Source organism: Lycium barbarum, chromosome 12 (genome assembly GCF_019175385.1).
Source record: "Lycium barbarum isolate Lr01 chromosome 12, ASM1917538v2, whole genome shotgun sequence".
Lineage (NCBI taxonomy): Eukaryota > Viridiplantae > Streptophyta > Magnoliopsida > Solanales > Solanaceae > Lycium > Lycium barbarum.
Window position 1 is genome coordinate 31,774,224 of NC_083348.1, and position 20,394 is coordinate 31,794,617.

The following is a 20,394-nucleotide window of genomic DNA, read 5'->3' on the forward strand; positions in this document are numbered from 1 at the left end:
GCCCTTTGGAGAGTCTTCTCCCTTATGAAGATTTGATGGTCGTCAAGAACACAAGAACAATTCAAAAATTCAACTATCCTCAAACCAAATCCAAATTAGTTCAAATTTCGGATTTAAGTTCTCTTTGATGTAGAAAACAAAACCCAATAAGTTTCAACCTTCAATTTCAACTGAATCACAAGACCCACTTTTCAAATTCTTGAGTTCTTTAAAGCTTCAAATACCAAAAATGGTAGATCCTTAAATCCTTGGTCAAATACCTCGAGATTTCGGATATAGAGTCCTTATCCACTATAGAACAAACCCCAATCAACTTGAACCTTCAATTCTTCTCCTTCTTCAAACCCACCAACCTTGTTCTTGAAGCTTTGAAGTTCAACAATGGTGGAACACAAACCCTAACTCCAAATAGCTCGAAATAGAAGATTTGGACTCTAGAAACACTAAGAAACTCTAATCTAACACTAGATTCAACAAAATCAACAAGCAAATTTGAGATTTTTTTTTTAATTTCGATTTTTTTTTGTTGAATCAAAACCCAAGACTAGATTTGGTGGAACAAATCTAAACTAAGCTATGATACCAATTGATACATTATTAAGAACTAAAACAACAAGAAAATGCAAGAAAATAAAGAGATAGATAATTTAACACAACTTAAACTCAATTTAGCAACCAAAGTTACAGAAAACTAGGACCTCTAAATTTAAGAACAAGAACCAACCAAATTCTTAGGATGACCAAGAGGGATTAGAATCCCTAATAACCTATCCTCTCAACAAAACACCCAATCCAAGGCTAAACAATCAGTCAACTCTCAAGAGTTACAATATCCAAATATCAAGTAATAATAATCAAAATAGTCTAAGTCCTCCACGAAGAAGAAGAGAATTATTTATACTTGTGCTAGAAAATAAAAGATAGCAAAATGACATAAACACCCTTAATGAGATAAGGGCCTTGTTTGACTATTCTTCTTTCTTCAAAATCTTGAAATCTCCTTTGCAAGAATAGCCAGCTCTTCATCTTTTAGCCATTGTGGTAACTTCCCATTTCCTTCTTCTTCTTCCCAAGCAATCTTTATCAACAAACGGACTTGGGATCCAAGGTGCTCATCAAAAGTATACTCAAGAGCCTCTCGCTTCATGAATAGGCTTTGCAAGTGTTGTAGTTCCCGGGCTTGGCTCCTTGTAAATGGCCTTGAGGCAAGTGGGCTTGCGTCAGTGAAGCTAGTAAAATTTACTTAGAGCTTGAAGATAAGATCAAAAAGGCAAAACTAAGTCTCACTACTGAAGTCGAGAAGAGCAAGCAATTGAAGGAAGACTTGAAAAGAATTAAGCTTGATGTTGATAAGACTCTCAAGTGGACCTGGTCCTCTGACATAATTACCTCCATGTACAAGAGTAAAGGAAGCGGTAGGGAAGGGATTGGTTACAAAAAGACACCTTACAATCCCCACAACATGTATGTCTCCACTACTGAGAATTGGCTTTGCACTAATTGTGGGCAAGCAGGTCACTACCAAAAGCCTAGCAAGAATTGAATCTTGTTAGAGGAACAAAGACTTCATCAAAAGGAAAGAAATTTTGGGCACAAAAGGAACTGGTTCTCAAAAGAAAGGACCTCAGAAGAAGAAAGGGAATGTGCTACCTGTTTGGGCGAAAAGGAACTTGATCCATCCCTTCTATAAATATAAAGGACCCAAACTAGTTTGGGTTTCCAAATCCAAATAGTGACATCATGTGTAGGTTGAGGAGAGAGAAGAGGATGGTGGATGAAACATAAGAAGGGGTATGCACACAATGGAGGTACAAGACAACATATGAACAAAGTACAGAACTGCTGCTTAGCACGGTTAAAACTATCCAGAGAACCGGTCTCTCTGTGACTCAAGTTAGTAGTTCTTTCAGTACCTTCATATGTTCTTAACTATTTAAGTGTCAAGTTGGTCAAGTGTCTTCTAATTCACATTTTAAACCTTAATTCTTCAAATCGATGCTTCACTTCTGACCCAATCTGTCTAGTATCTCACACCGGTCCCAAAATGTCATCTCAGACACCTTAAATGCATCTCTCTTGTCTTTCTCTCTCTTCACTTACCAAAATCGTCAGACCATCAAACTTCTCATTCTCTCTTCTGTCCTATACATGGCCGTCTGAACCAACTCCTATCTCAGCTGTTATATCCCGTAATTTTGCACATTTGGATAAATCGAAATAATTGTGACTAGTAAGAGATAAGGCAATATTTTGATTTTATTTAATATAGATGTTGTTATGAAAAATATTGATGCGGAAATATCGAGGAAGGCTAAGGGAAAAATTGGAATTTCGGAAATTAGTTTCGTGAATTACAAAATATGAACCAAAAGTAATTGGGCTAGCAAAAATAAAATAAAAAGGCCCAAGGTGTGTGTGTGGCCGGCCATAGAAGGGAAAAAGGGCCCAAGCCCATGTGCTAAATTTAATTGATCAAATAAATATATAAAGAGGGCCACCATTTGTCTTCATCTAGAATCTTCAAGAGAAACAAAACTTGAGAGCACAAAGAGAAGAGCCATTCGGCCAACACAAGGAAAAAAAAAATTTAGCTCATCAATCCTTGATCCAAAAACTATAATTTTCTAGTATTCCTACTATGCTCAAGACCCTCTTCAACGTGGTATAATTTTTGAGGCAAGAAAATCACTTTAGTGGCAAGTGAAGAATTTGAAGGAAAAAGGTAAAAATTCTATCCTTTTTTATGGAAGATTTATATATGTTATAGTGAGTAGAATTGAATGGAAAATATGGAGATGTTGTGTGTGGTGTGTGAGCCGTGTGTGTGTGTTATGGCCGTGTGGTGTCTTTTGGTGAAGGAGGATGAATTAAATTTATTTAGTATGAAATTTGTGTGTTGTGGCCTTGTGATCTAAATGGAAGAATAATAGATCAAGTTGGTTTGTTGTTAAGTTGTTGTAGGAAAGTATGTGATTTTATTATAGTTTATGTAATTATAAGAATGGAGTTGTTAAGGTGCAAATTGTTGTTGTTGTTGATGAAAGTGGAAGAAGAAAATGCGACGTTGTGACTTTGTCACATTTGTGGAGATTTCGAATGGAATATGGTGATAGTGGGATTGTAGAATATTTGGTGGAATTTGTATGAAATGCTTTTGAATTGTATTTGGTTGATCTTGAATGAATATGTGAGCCTTGGAATTGGCTTGAAAATGCGTAGTTGAATTGAATAATGATGAAATATGTAGAAAGGAAAGTTATTAATGTTAGAATGCGTTTAAATTGATTCTTGATGACTATTATTATGGTTGTTGGTATTGTTGGTGTGGTTGTTGATGAATTTGGCCGAGTTAAATTCTCGGGGATGTTGAATTTACAGGGGAGATGCTATCGAAATATCTGTAGACAAGTACTAGTTAGAATTGAAGTTCTAAGTACTTGTAGCTAATGTTTGGCAATTGATAACGTTATTGTAGATATTGGAGAGCCCGAGACTTGAGTCGGGATTTGTTTAGCGAGCGATCGAGGTATGTAAAACCTACATTTCTTTCTTTTGGCATGACCGTTATGAAATGAACGAATGACATATGTGTGTGCTTCTAAAGAAAAATTCTATTCTTAGCGCCGCTAGGATGGCCGTCGTCTTTGATCTCCATGAGTTGTTCCATATGATTTGCTACGCATTTATGATGTTCGAAAGATTCTAGTTGGTATACTTCCGAATGATGTCCGAAAAATATTTGATATGGCTAAAGTTTTGGATACATGTATTTTGATATGTACATATGATTCTAAGACCCCATTTGATTTGCTCCTTAGCGATAGTTGAAAGTTCCCTAATATGATTGCTACTTGAAATTTCCAAAAAGAGCTTCTGAAATGCTTTTAGCAAGTTCTGTACCTCAAAAGTTTGTAACTTTCACATACTAACTCCGATTGACCCAAAACTGATTTCTGAGCCTTCGGATGTCGTGAATATATTTGTCCATCGAGTCTTGGAATTTATTTATTCAGTTACATGCATATAGTTTTAATACGTATCTATGACTTTTGAAGCTCTATTTGAGATATTTCTGAGTTGTCCACGATTTTTATTCACATTCGATATGAGTACGCTCGACATAATGGAGCTTATTATATGAATGAATAACATGATAAGCATAAAGAATTTTGTTCCTGAAGAGTTCTGTAAGTCTGGATATCCCTAACTTCCGTAAGTAATCTCAGATTTACTTTGAATGTCCGTAAAAGTTCTGTGATAAAAATATTGTCCGTAACTTTCACATACTAACTCCGATTGGTTCAGAACGTGTTTATGATCTTCAAATGTTGGTAAATGTATGTATCTGTCGAGTCTGGATATGTGTGCATATGGTTTCTCACTGCTCTGTTCGTGCAAGCCTCAGTATGTTATTCACTGCGCCCGGGCCAGGTTCTGTTATGTTATCGTGCATCTTCCTCTGCATTGTTCGCCGCGTCCCTCTCCCTTGCGGCCGGGTTCTGTTATATGTATGTCTGCATATGATGATATGGGGATGGCGGCCAGGATGGCACATGATGATTCTGTTCACCGCGTTCCGCAATAGAGGGCCGGGATCTGTTATTTGCATATATGGTACATGATTCTAACATGCATTGATTACTCTGTCCACCGCGTCCCTCACTAAAGGGTCGGGATCTGTTACATGCATATATGGTATCCGATTTTGGCATCTGACGATTCTGTCCACCGCGTCCCTTACCAGAGGGCCGAGATCTGTTACATGATTCTGTCCACCGCGTCCCTTACCTGGAGGGTCGGGATGTGTTATATGTGTATATACGATATATGACTCTGATATGTTTGGTTTGTGTTCGGAAAGTAAGCATTTTGGCATTCTGTATCCTCTGTACTTCTCCTGACATACGATATCAGCATACATGATCTGTGTCTGGAAAGCAAATATTCTGACGCTCCGGATCCGTACTTTTTCTGACATAAGACCTTGGCATATACGATCCGCGTGTGGAAGCAATCATTCTGATATTCTGAGTCAGCACTTTTCTGACATATGATATCTGCATATATGATTTGTGACTGGGTAAAACAGCGCTTTGGTAATCTGGGTAATGTACTTTTTTTTGTACCGTTGTTGCGGTTATGGTTCTGTTTCTGTACTTCATGCTTTACATACTCAGTACATATTCCGTACTGACTCCCTTTTTTCGGGGGCTGCGTTTCATGCCCGCAGGTACAGACACTTATTGTTGTGATCCGCCAGTCTAGGGTGTCGTTCTGCTACTTGGAGTGCTCCTTTGATCCAGAGCCCACACTTTTGGTACAGATCTTTCCGTTGTACATATTTATGTGTATGTGACTATTCAGGGGTACGGCGGGGCCCTGTCCCGTCATATGTTTCTATTATGGTTTGTAGAGGCCTGTAGATATGTATGTGGGTCGTGGGTCGCATTAATTCTGTGATGTATGTATGGTTTGCGTCCGGCTTTCTTATATACTACGATAACCTGATTTATTTAGGTGTTATAATGTAATCGACGACCTAAGTGATATGTATATGGTTTTGTATGCACGAAACCCTTAATATGTAAACGCAAGTAAAATCTCGTTATTAGGTATGTACGGGTGTCCATCCCGGGCACCAGCCGCGGCCCACGGGGTTGGGTCGTGACATCATCACTCTTACTAAGTACAAATATCTCAAAATTATCCTTCAGGCCAAATCAAAATGAACTTCCAATCGTCATCCTCAGAGCACTCAATCTCCTCTAACAAAAGTATATCTACATCTCTATCTGGTGTATTCGAAGTAAAAGGACCCTTGAATCTTGAGGAAAAATCGTCAGACTCCTCTTCAAAAGAATCGGATGAAACAAGTAGAGAGGTTGAAATGGGAAGAGGTAACATCGACAACTTTGAAGGACAACAGGTTGGAAATCTTAACAGGAAAGAAAAGCCTATAGATGTCGTACCTGTCTGTCACCCTGAGAATAAAACTTAGTGTCCCGTATGTGGTAAAGCACCTGGTCCGTCAAAAGAAAACTCCGGAGAAAATGTTGACTCTGATGGTGATATCATACTTCGCTCAGTGCGCAATCAAATCTGTGAGGGTATGAAGAAAACCAAGAAAAGGAAATCGAAGGGAATCACAAGAGGAGATAGAAGGACAAAAAATTAGTACTCAACCTGCCTTGCAAAATAAACGGAGGACGGGTGTAGTTGAGAGACATGAAATTGAACTGAGAAAGGAACATCTCCAAACGCAGAAGATTCTCTTTGGGATAATGATTGATGTAAACCTGAAAGAGGAGACTGGGATGAAAGAATTATGGGAGATGGTGGAATTTAAAAAATGGACTCATCTTCTTACTCCACTTGCTCTTGCGTGTATGAAGCTGAAGTAATGGAATGGTATACAAATCTATTTCATCTTGATGACAGTTCTATGGCCCTACAGTGAATATGACAGACTTTGTGCGGAATGGAGCAGTACTATCAGAAATCTTGGGCGTACCAACCGAAGGGCAGAGGGATGTGACTAGAAGGGCTTCCGCCTCCTTCAAAAATTTGATTATTAAGGAAGACAGGTCATGTTACACCTCAGAAATTTCCCCGTGAACGTACAATGAATAGACTAACGAAGAATACGAGTATACGATGTTTTAATCAGAAGGGAATGACGTTTGATGACCCTAAGTAAGATTTCAAAGGCAATGGGAACAAGAGATAGGTTATACTCCACAATAACTAATTATAGGTTTTGAAGACGTGAAAGTTCTGGATTTGCACTTTGGGCCAGTTCATCGTAAAATGAAATACGGATCGTAAAGTGGTATACGACACGTAAACCACCATGTCGTATTTCAACTTACAAAACCTCAACTTTCTGTCAAATGCTTGTATGGTTAAATACGACTTGAAATACGGATCGTAAACTGAAATACGGCCCGGAAACTTAGTCGTAAACCACCATGTCCTCAGCCTAACTTTCTAGTTCTATTATGCTTTAATACGTCCAAAGAATACAGACCGTAAATTGGAATACGGACCGTAAACTGGGTTTACGACCACTGTGCACTTCAACTACTGTTCATTACGGATCAAATTTTAAGTCATTAAAAGGAGACCCAAGCTCATTAAATTCATTTCATTTCCACGATACTTCCCTCTAGAAACCTCTAGAATACTCTCCACTCTTCACCAACAAGAAAACAAAGGAAACCAAAGATCAATATCAAGAATCCAAGTGAATCAAGTGTATGAAACGCATCAAAGTTCATCCAAGTTAAGAAATTCCAAAAGAAGCAAACTAGGGTTTTGGTGCAAGAAGATTAATACCACTCAAGGCTGTTCCTACAACATCTAAGGTAAGTTTCATGACAATACCATGTTGTTTAAGGTATTGGAAGCTTAAGATAGTTTAATTGTAGAAAGAGATAGGAAATGGGTCATTAATGAGTGAATAGTGTCATGGTTGGATGGTAGTTGGATTGAATCATGAATGTTGGTGTGTTGTGATTATGAATACATTATAAATGACATCTAGACCATGAAATAAGTACTACATACGAGAAAACGCAATAATGAACTATAATCATAAATGTGGAGAAATTGAAGAGAAATGGTGAATGGTGGTAATTGTATACAAACGATGATTGTTGTTGCGATATTGTGAATGTTGATATGAATGTTTGGGAGTTGATATAGAATATGGAAAAACAGTATAAACAAAGGAAATGCTGCCCAATTCTTCCCGAGAATGGTAACGCGTTCTTATAGACGATTAACTAATGTTAACGCGAATTCTCTCTTGAAGGTAGAAACGTGATATCGAAGGAGAACAAGCAAGTGATAGCTTGGTTAAACATCAAAGGTATGTGAGGCTAGTCCCTTCTTTCTAATGGCATGAATCCTATAGCATGGCTCTCTTTCCCCTTCATGAGTTCCTATATTCCAGAAAGCTTAAAGCCTATGCTATGATGATCCTATACTGATGATGAGGTTATTTATTGATCACACTCACCTTATACGTTAGTTCATTCAAGGTGAGGCAGAATGTCAAAGAATGTTCCATAATGAAATCGGGGGATCACGACCTTACGTCACTCCGAAAAAGGGTAGTTGTTCTTGAGTCCTATGCATGTACTATGATAAACATATTATGATAAGTATATTATAATAAGCATACTATGATGAGCATATATGATGATGATATAACACCACGCCTATATGGTCGGGCAGTCACCGCTAAGGCGGGCAGCTATACACCATGGCCAGATGGCATGGGCAGACCCCACTAGTGGGCGGCATGAGATGATACCCCGGACGCGGGAGGCCTGGACGCATGCTAATGTTATGATTATCACACCGATCCGATATGGACGGGCAGTTTATACATTATCACACCGTACCTATATGGGCGGGCAGCTTATACATTTATGCATATATGATATGACGCTGAGCATGATTAAGACAGGATGCATTACTTCTTATATATTTGATAGTCAGATACAGATGTTTCATACTGATATTACCTTTGTATCATTATCTTATTTCATTGTCTATGCCTCTCATACTCAGTACAATGTTCGTACTGACGTCTGTTTTCTTTGGACGCTGTGTTCATGCCCACAGGTAAACAGGGAGGAGAGCTTGAATCAGATTCGTAGTAGCTGTCAGCCGATTGAAAGCACTCCTTTGTTCTGGAGGTTCTCTATTATTCTTTTGTGTGCATTCATGTATATGTATTTTGGGCATAACGGGGTCTTGTCCCGTCTGCATGTTTAGCATTCCAGTAGAGGCTCGTAGATACGCAGTGTGGGTTAGATGGTGTCACGAGATTGTTACTATGTATATATACATTATTTTGATGGCCGAGAGGCTTAAGCATATAAAACTATTTTATGTTCTCAAATGAAAAGATGATTTTCTTATGTCTTGAGTATAAATTGATGAAAAATCATTAAATGAGTAGGATGAGTAGTAGAACGATTGGTGCTTGGTGGCTAGCCCGGGTACCCGTCGCGGTCCCTAGCTGGGTCTGACAAAAGGGGTATCAGAGCAGTTCAGTCCTAGGAAGTGTCTGCGAGCCGTGTCTGGTAGAGTCTTGTTTATGGTGTGTTGGGCACCACATCAATAAATAAGAGGCTATAGGGCATTTAGGCAAAATGACCATCTTTCTTCTTATGAGATCGTGCGATAGAGCCGTGCATAAGATTTTATCCTCCCTAACAGGGTGTTGTGATTCCAGAAATGCCGCCAAAGGGAAAAGCTACGGCCGCCCAGAAGGGAAAGACTACGACAAATAGGCGGGTAGAAAAAGAGCCTCCGATGAATATTAAAGAGGGTGAATCGTATAATGAGGCATTGTCTAATACTTCCTCCGCCCCGCCTAAGGTGGGAGGACAAGGAGGAGCTCCAACTCCAATTCCTCCACCGGTTGCTTCGGGTTAACAATTGACCGAGGCCATAGATTTATTAACATAGTTGGTTGCCGCTCAGGCACAACGGTAAACTGTGAGTTCAAGTGATCCGGCAGCAAGTACCAGAGCCCGTGATTTTATGAGTCTAAATCCTCCGGAGTTTTTTGGGTCAAAGCCGGATGAAGACCCGCAAGGTTTCATTGATAAGATGTTGAGGACGTTGAGGATTGTCCAGGCCTCCGAAACTAAATCCGTGGAGTTAGCATCTTATATACTCCGGGACTTGGCAGTCTTATGGTATAATAACTGGGTATTATCGAGAGGAGAAAATGCGTCTCCTCCGGTTTGGCAAGAATTCGTGGATACTTTTATTCGCCACTATTTACCAACCGAGGTCCGCCAAGCTACAGTGGATATATTCCTAAATTTGAGGAAAGGAAACATGAGTGCCCGGGAATATAGTCTTCAATTTAATTCATTGGCTAAGTATTCCCCGACTATGGTGGCCGACATGGGAGATCAGGTACATAGATTCGTGAGTGGCTTAGGGCCACATTTATTCAAAGATTGCTTGACAGCTTAGCTACAAGATGGATGGATATTTCTTGGATACAAGCTCATGCTCAGAATTTAGAGGGGTGACAACAACCACAAAGAACTGATCGTGATAATGATAGAAGACACAGCAAGAGGGCCAGATCTATGGGAGCAGGCAGTGATTATAGAGGGGGATCAAGGCAGACATATTCTAGGCACTCAGGTCTGTCGGTGACTAGTGCACCTCCTCGATTCGCAGGTAGGATATTTGATCGCTCCTTCCATTCAGGACAGGGCCAGAGTTCGAGGGCCTCAGATTCCCAGTTCAGGGAAGATTATAGCAAGAGGAGACCCCCAGTACCACGATGCAGCCAGTGCCGTAGATTACATTCCGGACAGTGTCGCCAGGGTTCAGATGCATGTTATACTTGTGGCTAGGTGGAGCACATGATGAGCGATTGCCCGTCGATAAGTGGTAGAGTTGGGGTTCAGCCTACCGGTTCAGCAGCTGGTTCTTCCTCAAGGCGCTCGGTAGGGCAGACTCCTCAGATGTCAGTAGGTCGAGGCAGAGGCATAGGGGCAGCATACTTCAGGTGCCACTCAGCCCCGTGTATATGCTTTAGCCGGATGGCAGGATCTTGAGTCCTCCCTGGATGTGGCTACAGGTACATTGTCTATATTCTCCCGTAATGTATATGCACTAATAGATCCAGTTCTACTCTTTCTTATATTACTCCATATGTTGCTAGTTGTATTGGGTGAAACCTGAGCCAATCTAACCTTTTGAGGTATCTACTCCGGTTGGTGATCCTGTGATAGAAAGACAAGTCTATAAAAAAAGTGTAGTTGTGATATGTGATCGCCAGACCAAAGCTGATTTAATTGAGCTGGAAATTTTAGATTTCGATGTAATTATGGGTATGGATTGGTTGGCCTCGTGCTATGCTAATGTCGATTGCCGATTGAAAGTAGTTCGATTCCAATTTTCGGGAGTGCCCGTGCTTGAATGGAAGGGTAATGCAGCATCACCGAAAGGTAGGTTTATTTCCTGCCTTAAGGTAAGAAAGATGATAGAAAAAGGCTATATTTATCACCTAGTCCGAGTACATGACACCGAGGCAATGTCGCCAGCTTTCCAATCAGTTCCGGTAGTGAATGAATTTTCGTATGTATTCCCAGATAAACTTCCAGGTCTTCCCCCAGAGAGAGAGATTGACTTCGCCATTGATGTGTTGCCGGACACCAAGCCTATTTCCATTCCTCCGTGTCGAATGGCTCCTGCAGAATTGAAAGAGTTAAAGGCCCAGCTGAGAGATTTTCTTGAAAAGGAGTTTATTAGACCCAGTTCATCACCGTGGGGAGCCCCAGTCTTGTTCGTGAGAAAGAAAGACGGATCCTTACGAATGTGCATCGATTATAGGCAATTGAACAAGGTGACGATAAAGAACAAATATCCTCTTCCGAGGATTGATGATTTATTTGATCAGCTACAGGGTGCCAAATGGTTTTCAAAAATAGATTTGAGATCGGGTTATCATCAAGTGAGTGTTGGAGAAGCGGATATTCCCAAAACAACTTTTAGAACGAGGTATGACCACTATGAGTTCCGGGTGATGTCGTTTGGATTAATTAATGCTCCGGCCGTGTTTATGAATTTGATGAGTAACGTATTCAGACCTCTCTTGGATTTGTTTGTGATAGTATTTATTGATGATATTCAGGTGTATTCTCGCACAGAATCAGATCATGCGGATCATTTGCGAATTGTTCTATGAATTCTTCGAGCCCGAGAATTATATGCAAAGTTTTGAAAGTGCGAGTTTTGGCTGAATTCTGTAACATTTCTGGGCCATCTTATTTCAGATGATGACATTCGAGTCCACACTCAAAAAATTGTGGCTATGAAGGCTTGGCCAATGCCTACGATGCCTACAGAAGTCCGTAGTTTTCTGGGTTTGGCGGGTTATTAGAGAATATTCATAGAGGGCTTTTCATCTATTTCAGCCCCATTGACGAAGCTAACCCAGAAGTCGGCTAAATTTCAATGGAGTGATGCTTGTGAACGCAGCTTCTAGGAGTTGAAAGACAGATTGACCTCAGCTCCGATCTTAACACTTCCAGAAGGGTCACACGGCTATGTTGTGTATTGTGACGCTTCCGGTGTGGGATTAGGATGCGTATTGATGCAGCGTGGTAGAGTTATTGCGTATGCTTAAAGACAATTGTGGAAACATGAAAAGAATTATCTGACTCACGACCTCGAATTGGCTGCGGTTATTCATGCCTTAAAAATGTGGAGACATTACTTGTATGGTGTGCACGTTGACATTTACACAGATCACAAGAGTCTTCAACATCTTTTCAAACAGAAGGAGTTGAACCTGCGGCAAAGGCGGTGGTTAGAATTACTGAAAGATTATGATGTTACCATTTTATACCACCCCGAAAAAGCGAATGTAGTAGCCGATGCGCTTAGCCGCCGGTCAATAGGCAGTTTATGAGAAGTCCCTCCGGAAAAGAAAGAGATGGTTCATGAGCTCCGTCAACTAGTAAATCTTGGAGTGCGTATAATCGATTCCGGTAATGTAGGGATTAGTATCAATGATGCCGCAATTTCATCCTTGAATATAGAAGTGAAAGAACGGCAATATGAAGATCCTCAATTGTGTCATTACAGAGACACATCTCATGGAAAAGAGAAGTTTCCATTTGAAGTTTCTACGGATGGAAATCTTAGATACCGAGGCAGGTTATGTGTGCCGAGCGTGGCAGAATCTCACCGACGGATTCTAGAAGAAGCCCATTGTTCTCGGTATTCTATTTACCCAGGTGCAACCAAGATGTATCATGACCTTAAACAAATGTATTGGTGGGATTGCATGAAGAGAGACATAGCGGAATTTGTAGCACAGTGTCCAAGTTGCCAACAGGTAAAGATTGAACATCAAGAGCCAGGAGGCTTATTGCAAGCAATGGAAATCCCTACTTGGAAATGGTAAGTGATCAACATAGATTTTGTTGTGGGGTTACCTCATTCCCGTGGCAAATATGATTCTATATGGGTGATCCCGGATAGGTTGACGAAAGAAGCCCATATTCTTCCAGTTAGAACCACGTACTCAGCAGAAGACTATGCGAGGTTATATCTCAAAGAAATTTTGCGACTTCATGGTATACCATTATCTATTATCACAGACAGAGGAGCACAGTTTACAACCATGTTCTGGAAGTTCTTCCAAGAAGGTCTAGGCAGTCAAGTGAAGCTTAGAACGGTATTTCACCCACAGAATAATGGATAAGCCGAGCGTACTATTCAGACCTTGGAAGATATGCTACGAGCATGTGTCCTGGATTTCGGTGGCAGTTGGGACGACCATTTGCCGCTAATCGAATTCGCATACAACAATAGCCATCATTCCAGTATTCAAATGGCTCCATATGAAGCTTTATATGGGAGGAAATGTAGATCCCCAATAGGATGGTTTGAAATAGGAGAGGTACAACTAGTAGGTCCCAAATTGATTCAGTAAGCGGTGGAAAAAGTCAAGGTGATCCGAGATCGATTGCTGACAGCCCAAAGTCGCCAAAAGTCTTATGTGGACAATCACCGACGAGACTTGGAATTTCAGGTTGATGATTGGGTATTTTTGAAAGTGTCGCCAATGAAAGGGGTGATGAGATTTTGCAAGAGAGGGAAGCTAAGTCCTAGATACATTGGACCCTATAAAATTATCCGCAAGGTGGGTCATGTAGCCTATGAGTTGGACTTACCTTCGGAGCTTGAATCAGTCCATCCAGTCTTCCATATTTCGATGCTCTGCAAGTGTATTGGAGATCCCACAAAGATTGTCCTGATAGATGATGTGCAAGTGATAGAAAAGATAACCTACGAAGAAGTGCCTATTGCCATTCTAGACAAACAAGTGCGAAAACTTCGATATAAAGAGGTAGCTTCAGTTAAAGTTTTGTGGCAAAACAATAACCGAGAAGAAATGACTTGGGAAGAGGAAGAGAGTATGAAGTCCAAGTACCCGCATTTATTTCAACCCCCAGGAGAGATTCAAGATGAAACGCCAACGATATAAGGTATATATGCTTACTTTTCATGCTTTTGGTCGTGTGTAGCCATAGATACGTTGATATTGTGATTTAGCCCTGTGAGGCAATGATATTATAGGTTGATATGACAGGATGGTAGTACCATATTACAGGGGAAACTCTGGCAAAATTTTTCTAGAATCTCGATAACCTAACATTCGAGGACGAATGTTCCAAAAGAGGGGAAGAATGTTACACCTCAGAAATTTCCCTGTGAACGTACAATGAATAGACTAACGAAGAATACGAGTATACGATGTTTTAATCAGAAGGGAATGACGTTTGACGACCCTAAGTAAGATTTCTAAGGCAATGGGAACAAGAGATAGGTTATGCTCCACAATAACTAATTATAGGTTTTGAAGACGTGCAAGTTGCGGATTTGCACTTTGGCCTAGTCGATCGTAAAATCAAATACGGACCATAAACCACCATGTCGTATTTCAACTTACAAAACTTCAAATTTCTGTCAAATGCTTGAATGGTTAAATACGACTTGAAATACGGACCGTAAACTGAGTCGTAAACCACCATAACCTCAGCCTGACTTTCTGGTTCTGTTATTATTTAATACGTCCACAGAATACGGACAGTAAACTGGAATATGGACCATAAACTGGGTTTACGACCACTTTGCACATCAACTACTGTTCATTACTGATCAAATTTTAAGTCATTAAAAGGAGACCCAAGCTCATTAAATTCATTTCATTTCCACGATACTTCTCTCTAGAAACCTCTAGAATACTCTACACTCTTCACCTACAAGAAAACAAAGGAAACCAAAGATCAATATCAAGAATCCAAGTGAATCAAGTGTATGAAACTCATCAAAATTCATCCAAGTTAAGAAATTAAAAAAGAAGCAAACTAGGGTTTTGGTGCAAGAAGAGTAATACCACTCAAGGCTGTTCCTACAACATCTAAGGTAAGTTTCATGACTATACCATGTTGTTTAAGGTATTGGAAGGTTAAGATACTTGAATTGTAGAAAGAGATAGGAAATGGGTCATTAATGAGTGAATAGTGTCATGGTTGGATGGTAGTTGGATTGAATCATGAATGTTGGTGTGTTATGATTATGAATACGTTATAAATGAAATCTAGACCATGAAATAAGTACTACATACGAGAAAACGCGATAATGAACTATAATCATAAATATGGAGAAATTGAAGAGAAATGGTGAATGGTGGTAATTGTATACAAACGATGATTGTTGTTGCGATATTGTGAATGTTGATATGAACGTTTGGGAGTTGATATAGAATATGGGAAAAATAGTATAAACAAAGGAAATACTGCCCAATTCTCCCCTAGAATGGTAATGCGTTCTTATAGACGATTAACTAACGTTAGCGCGAATTCTCTCTTGAAGGTAGAAACGTGATATCGAAGGAGAACAAGCAAGTGATGGCTTGGTTAAACGTCAAAGGTATGTGAGGCTAGTCCCTTCTTTCTAATAGCATGAATCCTATAGCATGGATCTCTTTCCCCTTCATGAGTTCCTATATTCCAAAAAGCTTAAAGCCTATGTCTGTGAATAACTATATAAGATAAGAGACATGTTATGAGGCTTATAATGATGGTGACGAGTTAAAGCATAAAAATTCTAAAATGTATGGTATGATGATCCTATACTGATGATCAGGTTATTTATTGCTCACACTCACCCTATACGTTAGTTCCTTCAAGGTGAGGCAGAATGTCAAATAATGTTCCATTATGAAATCGGGGGATCACGACCTTATGTAACCCCGATAAAGTGTAGTTGTTCTTGAGTCCTATGCATGTACTATGATAAACATATTATGATAAGTATATTATGATAAGCATACTATGATGAGCATATATGATGATGATATAACACCGCGCCTATATGGTCGGGCAGTCACCGTTAAGGCGGACAGCTATACACTATGGCCAGATGGCTTGGGCAGACACCACTAGTGGGCGGCATGAGATGATACCCCGGACGTGGGAAGCCTGCACGCAGGCTAATGTTATGATTATCACACCGATCCGTTATGGACGGGCATTTTATACATTATCACACCGTACCTATATGGACGGGAAGCTTCTACATTTATGCATATATGATATGACTATGAGCATGAGTAAGACAGGATGCATTACTTCTTTTATATTTGACAGTCAGATACAGATGTTTCATATTGATATTTCCTTTGTATCATTATCTTATTTCATTGTTTATACCTCTCATACTCAGTACAATGTTCGTACTGACGTCTGTTTTCTTTGGACGCTGTGTTTATGCCCACAGGTAGACAGGGAGGAGAGCTTGAACCAGATTCGTAGTAGCTGTCAGCCGATTGAAAGCACTCCTTTGTTACGGCGGTGCTTGATTATTCTTTTGTGTGCATTCATGTATATGTATTTTGGGCATGACGGGGTCTTGTCCCGTCTTCATGTTTAGCATTCAAGTAAAGGCTCGTTCATACGCAGTGTGGGTTAGATGGTCTCACGAGATTGTTACTATGTATATATACATTATTTTGATGGCCGAGAGGCTTATGCATATAAAAGTATTTTATCTTCTCAAATGAAAAGATGGTTTTCTTATGTCTTGAGTATAAATTGATGAAAAAGCATTAAATGAGTAGGATGAGTAGTAGAACGAGTGGTGCTCGGTGGCTAGTCCTGGGTACCCGTCACAGCCCCTAGCTGGGTCGTGACAGGTCAGTCAGTCTAGGAAAGTTCCCGAAAAAGGATCTCGAGCCCACCTGTTAACTGGTTTTCGCGTTTGTGGATAAGGTGCTCATACCAAGAAGTGGAATGGATGGCAGTGTCACTTCAAAACATATGGTACTCATGAAAGTTTTATCTACTCTTGAACCGATCAATCTAGCAGCAATCATGATCAATCATATGATCAATGCACTGTGCACTAGTGAAAATAATCCTAGTCTTCCTTATGGCTTTTTCCTCACAAAAGTCCTTGGGCATTTCAATGTGAGGACTAGCACAACCACTTTTGGAATAAAAGGGAATTTGATCTCCATGGCTACTCAGGAAGATTATAAGTGTGCTCCTAAAGGAGCAGGTTCCACCATTTATTTTCTCACTAAAGCCCTGAAGGTAGCACATGCAGAAATTAAGGAGATGAAAGGTGACAGTGCTCTTATGAAGAATCAGTTAAAGATCAAAGTGGAATATCTCAGGAACCAAATGCTCCAAGATAAGGGCGCTTATATTGAAACAATTGACAATTTTCTTCAAGCCTTAGATCACCCCTAGTAATCAGCTCCTAGCATTTTCCTTCAGTCTCTACTTCCTTCCTTTGTCCTCTTTTGGCTGATGTCTTAACCCCCATATTCTCTACCTTTCTTGTCTGACTGGCATATTAGTAGTTTACATTGACATATGTTTGTACTATTTAAACTACTTCCTATTCTTAGGCTTTTACATTATTTTTTATGCACTATTGCTTGCTTGCTCGTATTGATTCTGCTTGTACCTCTTACTAGCTACACTGTGGTTGCTTTTATGATGATTCCAAAAGGGGGAAAAATATGATAAATTTTGTGTTGTGATCACTGTGATGGGTTCACTATGAAAGTGTAGCGATGGGATCGCAGTGTTGTGAGAAAGAATGCAGTGGATGTGCTGGAAGACATGCTGCTGAGACATGCTGTAGAAATGTGTTGCGTTGTTGCTAAAATGTTGCAGGTGCCCTAAAATAATTGTCTGCTTCGTAGGGTGAACACGTAGCAAACTAGTTTTCAGGGGAACATCGTCTATGAGTTTGTCATCATCAAAAATGGGGAAATTGATATGTCAAAGTACATTTGTGTTTTGATAATTGTCAAACTATTTCAGAACCAGATAGAGACCTGGTCTGCAACCTGCTCTCTATGCACCATTCCTAGTCAGTAGGGAATAACTGTAATGCCGAGCCACTTACTGCACACAAGTACAGCTGTGAGTTAGCCTATGCTTTAGGTCAAATTGAATGAGTTGTCTCTATCCATCCCACATGCTCCTACTATATATATAACATGTTGGCAACTTATTGCGTAGACTTGAAAAACCTAATCCAAATTATACAAAATCTACCGACGCAAGTTTCTCAAGACTTCTCAAGAACAAAGCCATCTATCATCTGAAGAACCTGATCAAGACACAAGATATTTTCTATGTTCTTTAGGTTGTTGTAAGGCTTTGTTTACTTGTGCTTAAACTGTAAACATACTCTTCCTAAAAAGAAGATGTTTGTAGGTATTCTGAATTCTCAAGGTTGCTTCCACAAGCTCTTAAGTGGTGTAATAGGCCAGAGTGAGTCTAGGTGTATTAGTTTCCTTGGCTAGAGGTAGTTAAGTGGAGGTGCTTATAATCAGTGTATTGTAAGGGTGGAGGGACTATGACAGTTAGTTCCCAAGTTGGATAAGCGTTATTGTGAGGGTGAGGGATTATGGGAGTTAATTCCTAACTTACGATAGAGTTGTAACCGAAAGTTGCTCGTGTAGTGGAACTGAAATCCTACTGGTATAGGTCGTGGTTTTTAATCCCTTGAGCAAGGAGTTTTCACGGTAAATGTAACACCTCGAAAATTTTCGCGTCATGTGCGTTGTGAGTAAACTAACGTAAGCTTGGAAAGATTATGGAACCCTTAAAATATTAATGAATACTCTTAACAAGTGTTAAGCAAGTGTCTAAAGGTTCTGGGATCAATCAAATCGAAGAAAATAAGTTTGTCGAAAATTTGAAAAAAAAATTGACAGAATTTTGGGTCAACTTTGGAGGGGTATATCTCCTAGTATAGTAGGAGTTTTAAGGTGTTTCAAAAGTCTAAAATGAATCTCGTCGAGTCTAGTTTGCAACGCAAGGCTGTTTGATACGGCATCAGAGTAGAGAATTATGGATGTTACAAGTTAGGCTGAAAGAGCAGAAACGCGCGCCACAGTAACCGACATGCTGCAGTGCTCGAACCGACTTTATCCACCTATAAAAGGGTCAAAACTCCATTTTTTTAACCAAAAATTCATATTTTATAGCTCGGCCACATATAATGTCATTTTGATCACAAAACGTTGAGGGATTTGAGTGATTTTTACTAATCAAGGCTCAGGTGGGGGCATAGTTGTGCCTATAGCATCGTTTTGTGGTGGAGTTTGGCGTGGATTCAAGGTGAACATCGGAGAAATTGCTGTTTAAATAAGACTAAGGTTTGAATCTTTCCTTATTAGTGTTGCCTTAGGTTTATTTACGAAGTAGAGCGATTAAATGAGCGTATAGTTAATTTATCGATTATGAAATCGGATAAACATTATATGAGATGTCTTATGGAGTATGTTGATGTTAGTGATGATGTTGTTAATGTTGGTATTGTTGTTGTTGTTGTTGTTGTTGTTGTTGTTGTTGGTTGTTGGTAATTACGATTTCGGGCGAGGGATATAAATAGGGGAGATGCTACCGAAATTTTGGTAGATTCTAGAAAGAGTTAGTTTGATGTCCTAAGACAGGCCTATGAGGATGAGTCTAACAATAGTATAAATTTTCTTGAATATAGATTTATGAACCTAGGAGGCCAAGTGTTGCGTAGTTAAAGTTAAGGCGACCAAAAAGGTATGTTAAGGCTTTCCCTTTGTTTCTTTTTGGCATGATCCTATGATACGAGCGAAAAATGAGTAAACGAGCTTCCATATTACTCTACACTTAGAAGCACTAGGAGTACTTCAGTCTTTGATGTGCTTGTACCCCTCTTATGATTGCCCCTTCTATTCATGGGTCTTGAGTTTTGTATCATGATTAGGTTAGTTCACATTTATGCATTGCATTCATTTACGTATATGCATATTGACCCGTGACCAGAAGGCATTATATACGCGTATATTATATGTATGTGGGGTACAGGGAAAGGGTGACGCGTTATATATGCATTACCACCTGATCAACTGGTACACAGTGATGATAATTATGATGCCTGCAGGGGCTGACCGAAGCGGCCTATATGAGATATGGATCGGGTCGTACGTTCCTCGGCACTATTATATGATATATGGATCGGGTCGTACGTTCCTCAGCACTATTATATGGGATATGGATCGGGTCGTACGTTCCTCGGCACTATGACCTATGCATATCATACGCCCTCAGAGGAATTTTCAGTAAGCAGAGATATACAAATATGTTCATATAGTCAGACATATAGATGCATTCATACAGATGGATTCAGTCAGTCAGTTTAGCTTTTCATTTTAAGAGTTTCTTCATGACTCCTATGTGCATGTCACTCTTCTGCCTTACATACTCAGTAAATTATCCGTACTGAATCCCCTATTGTTCGGGGGGGCTGCATTCATGCCCGCAGGTTCAGATA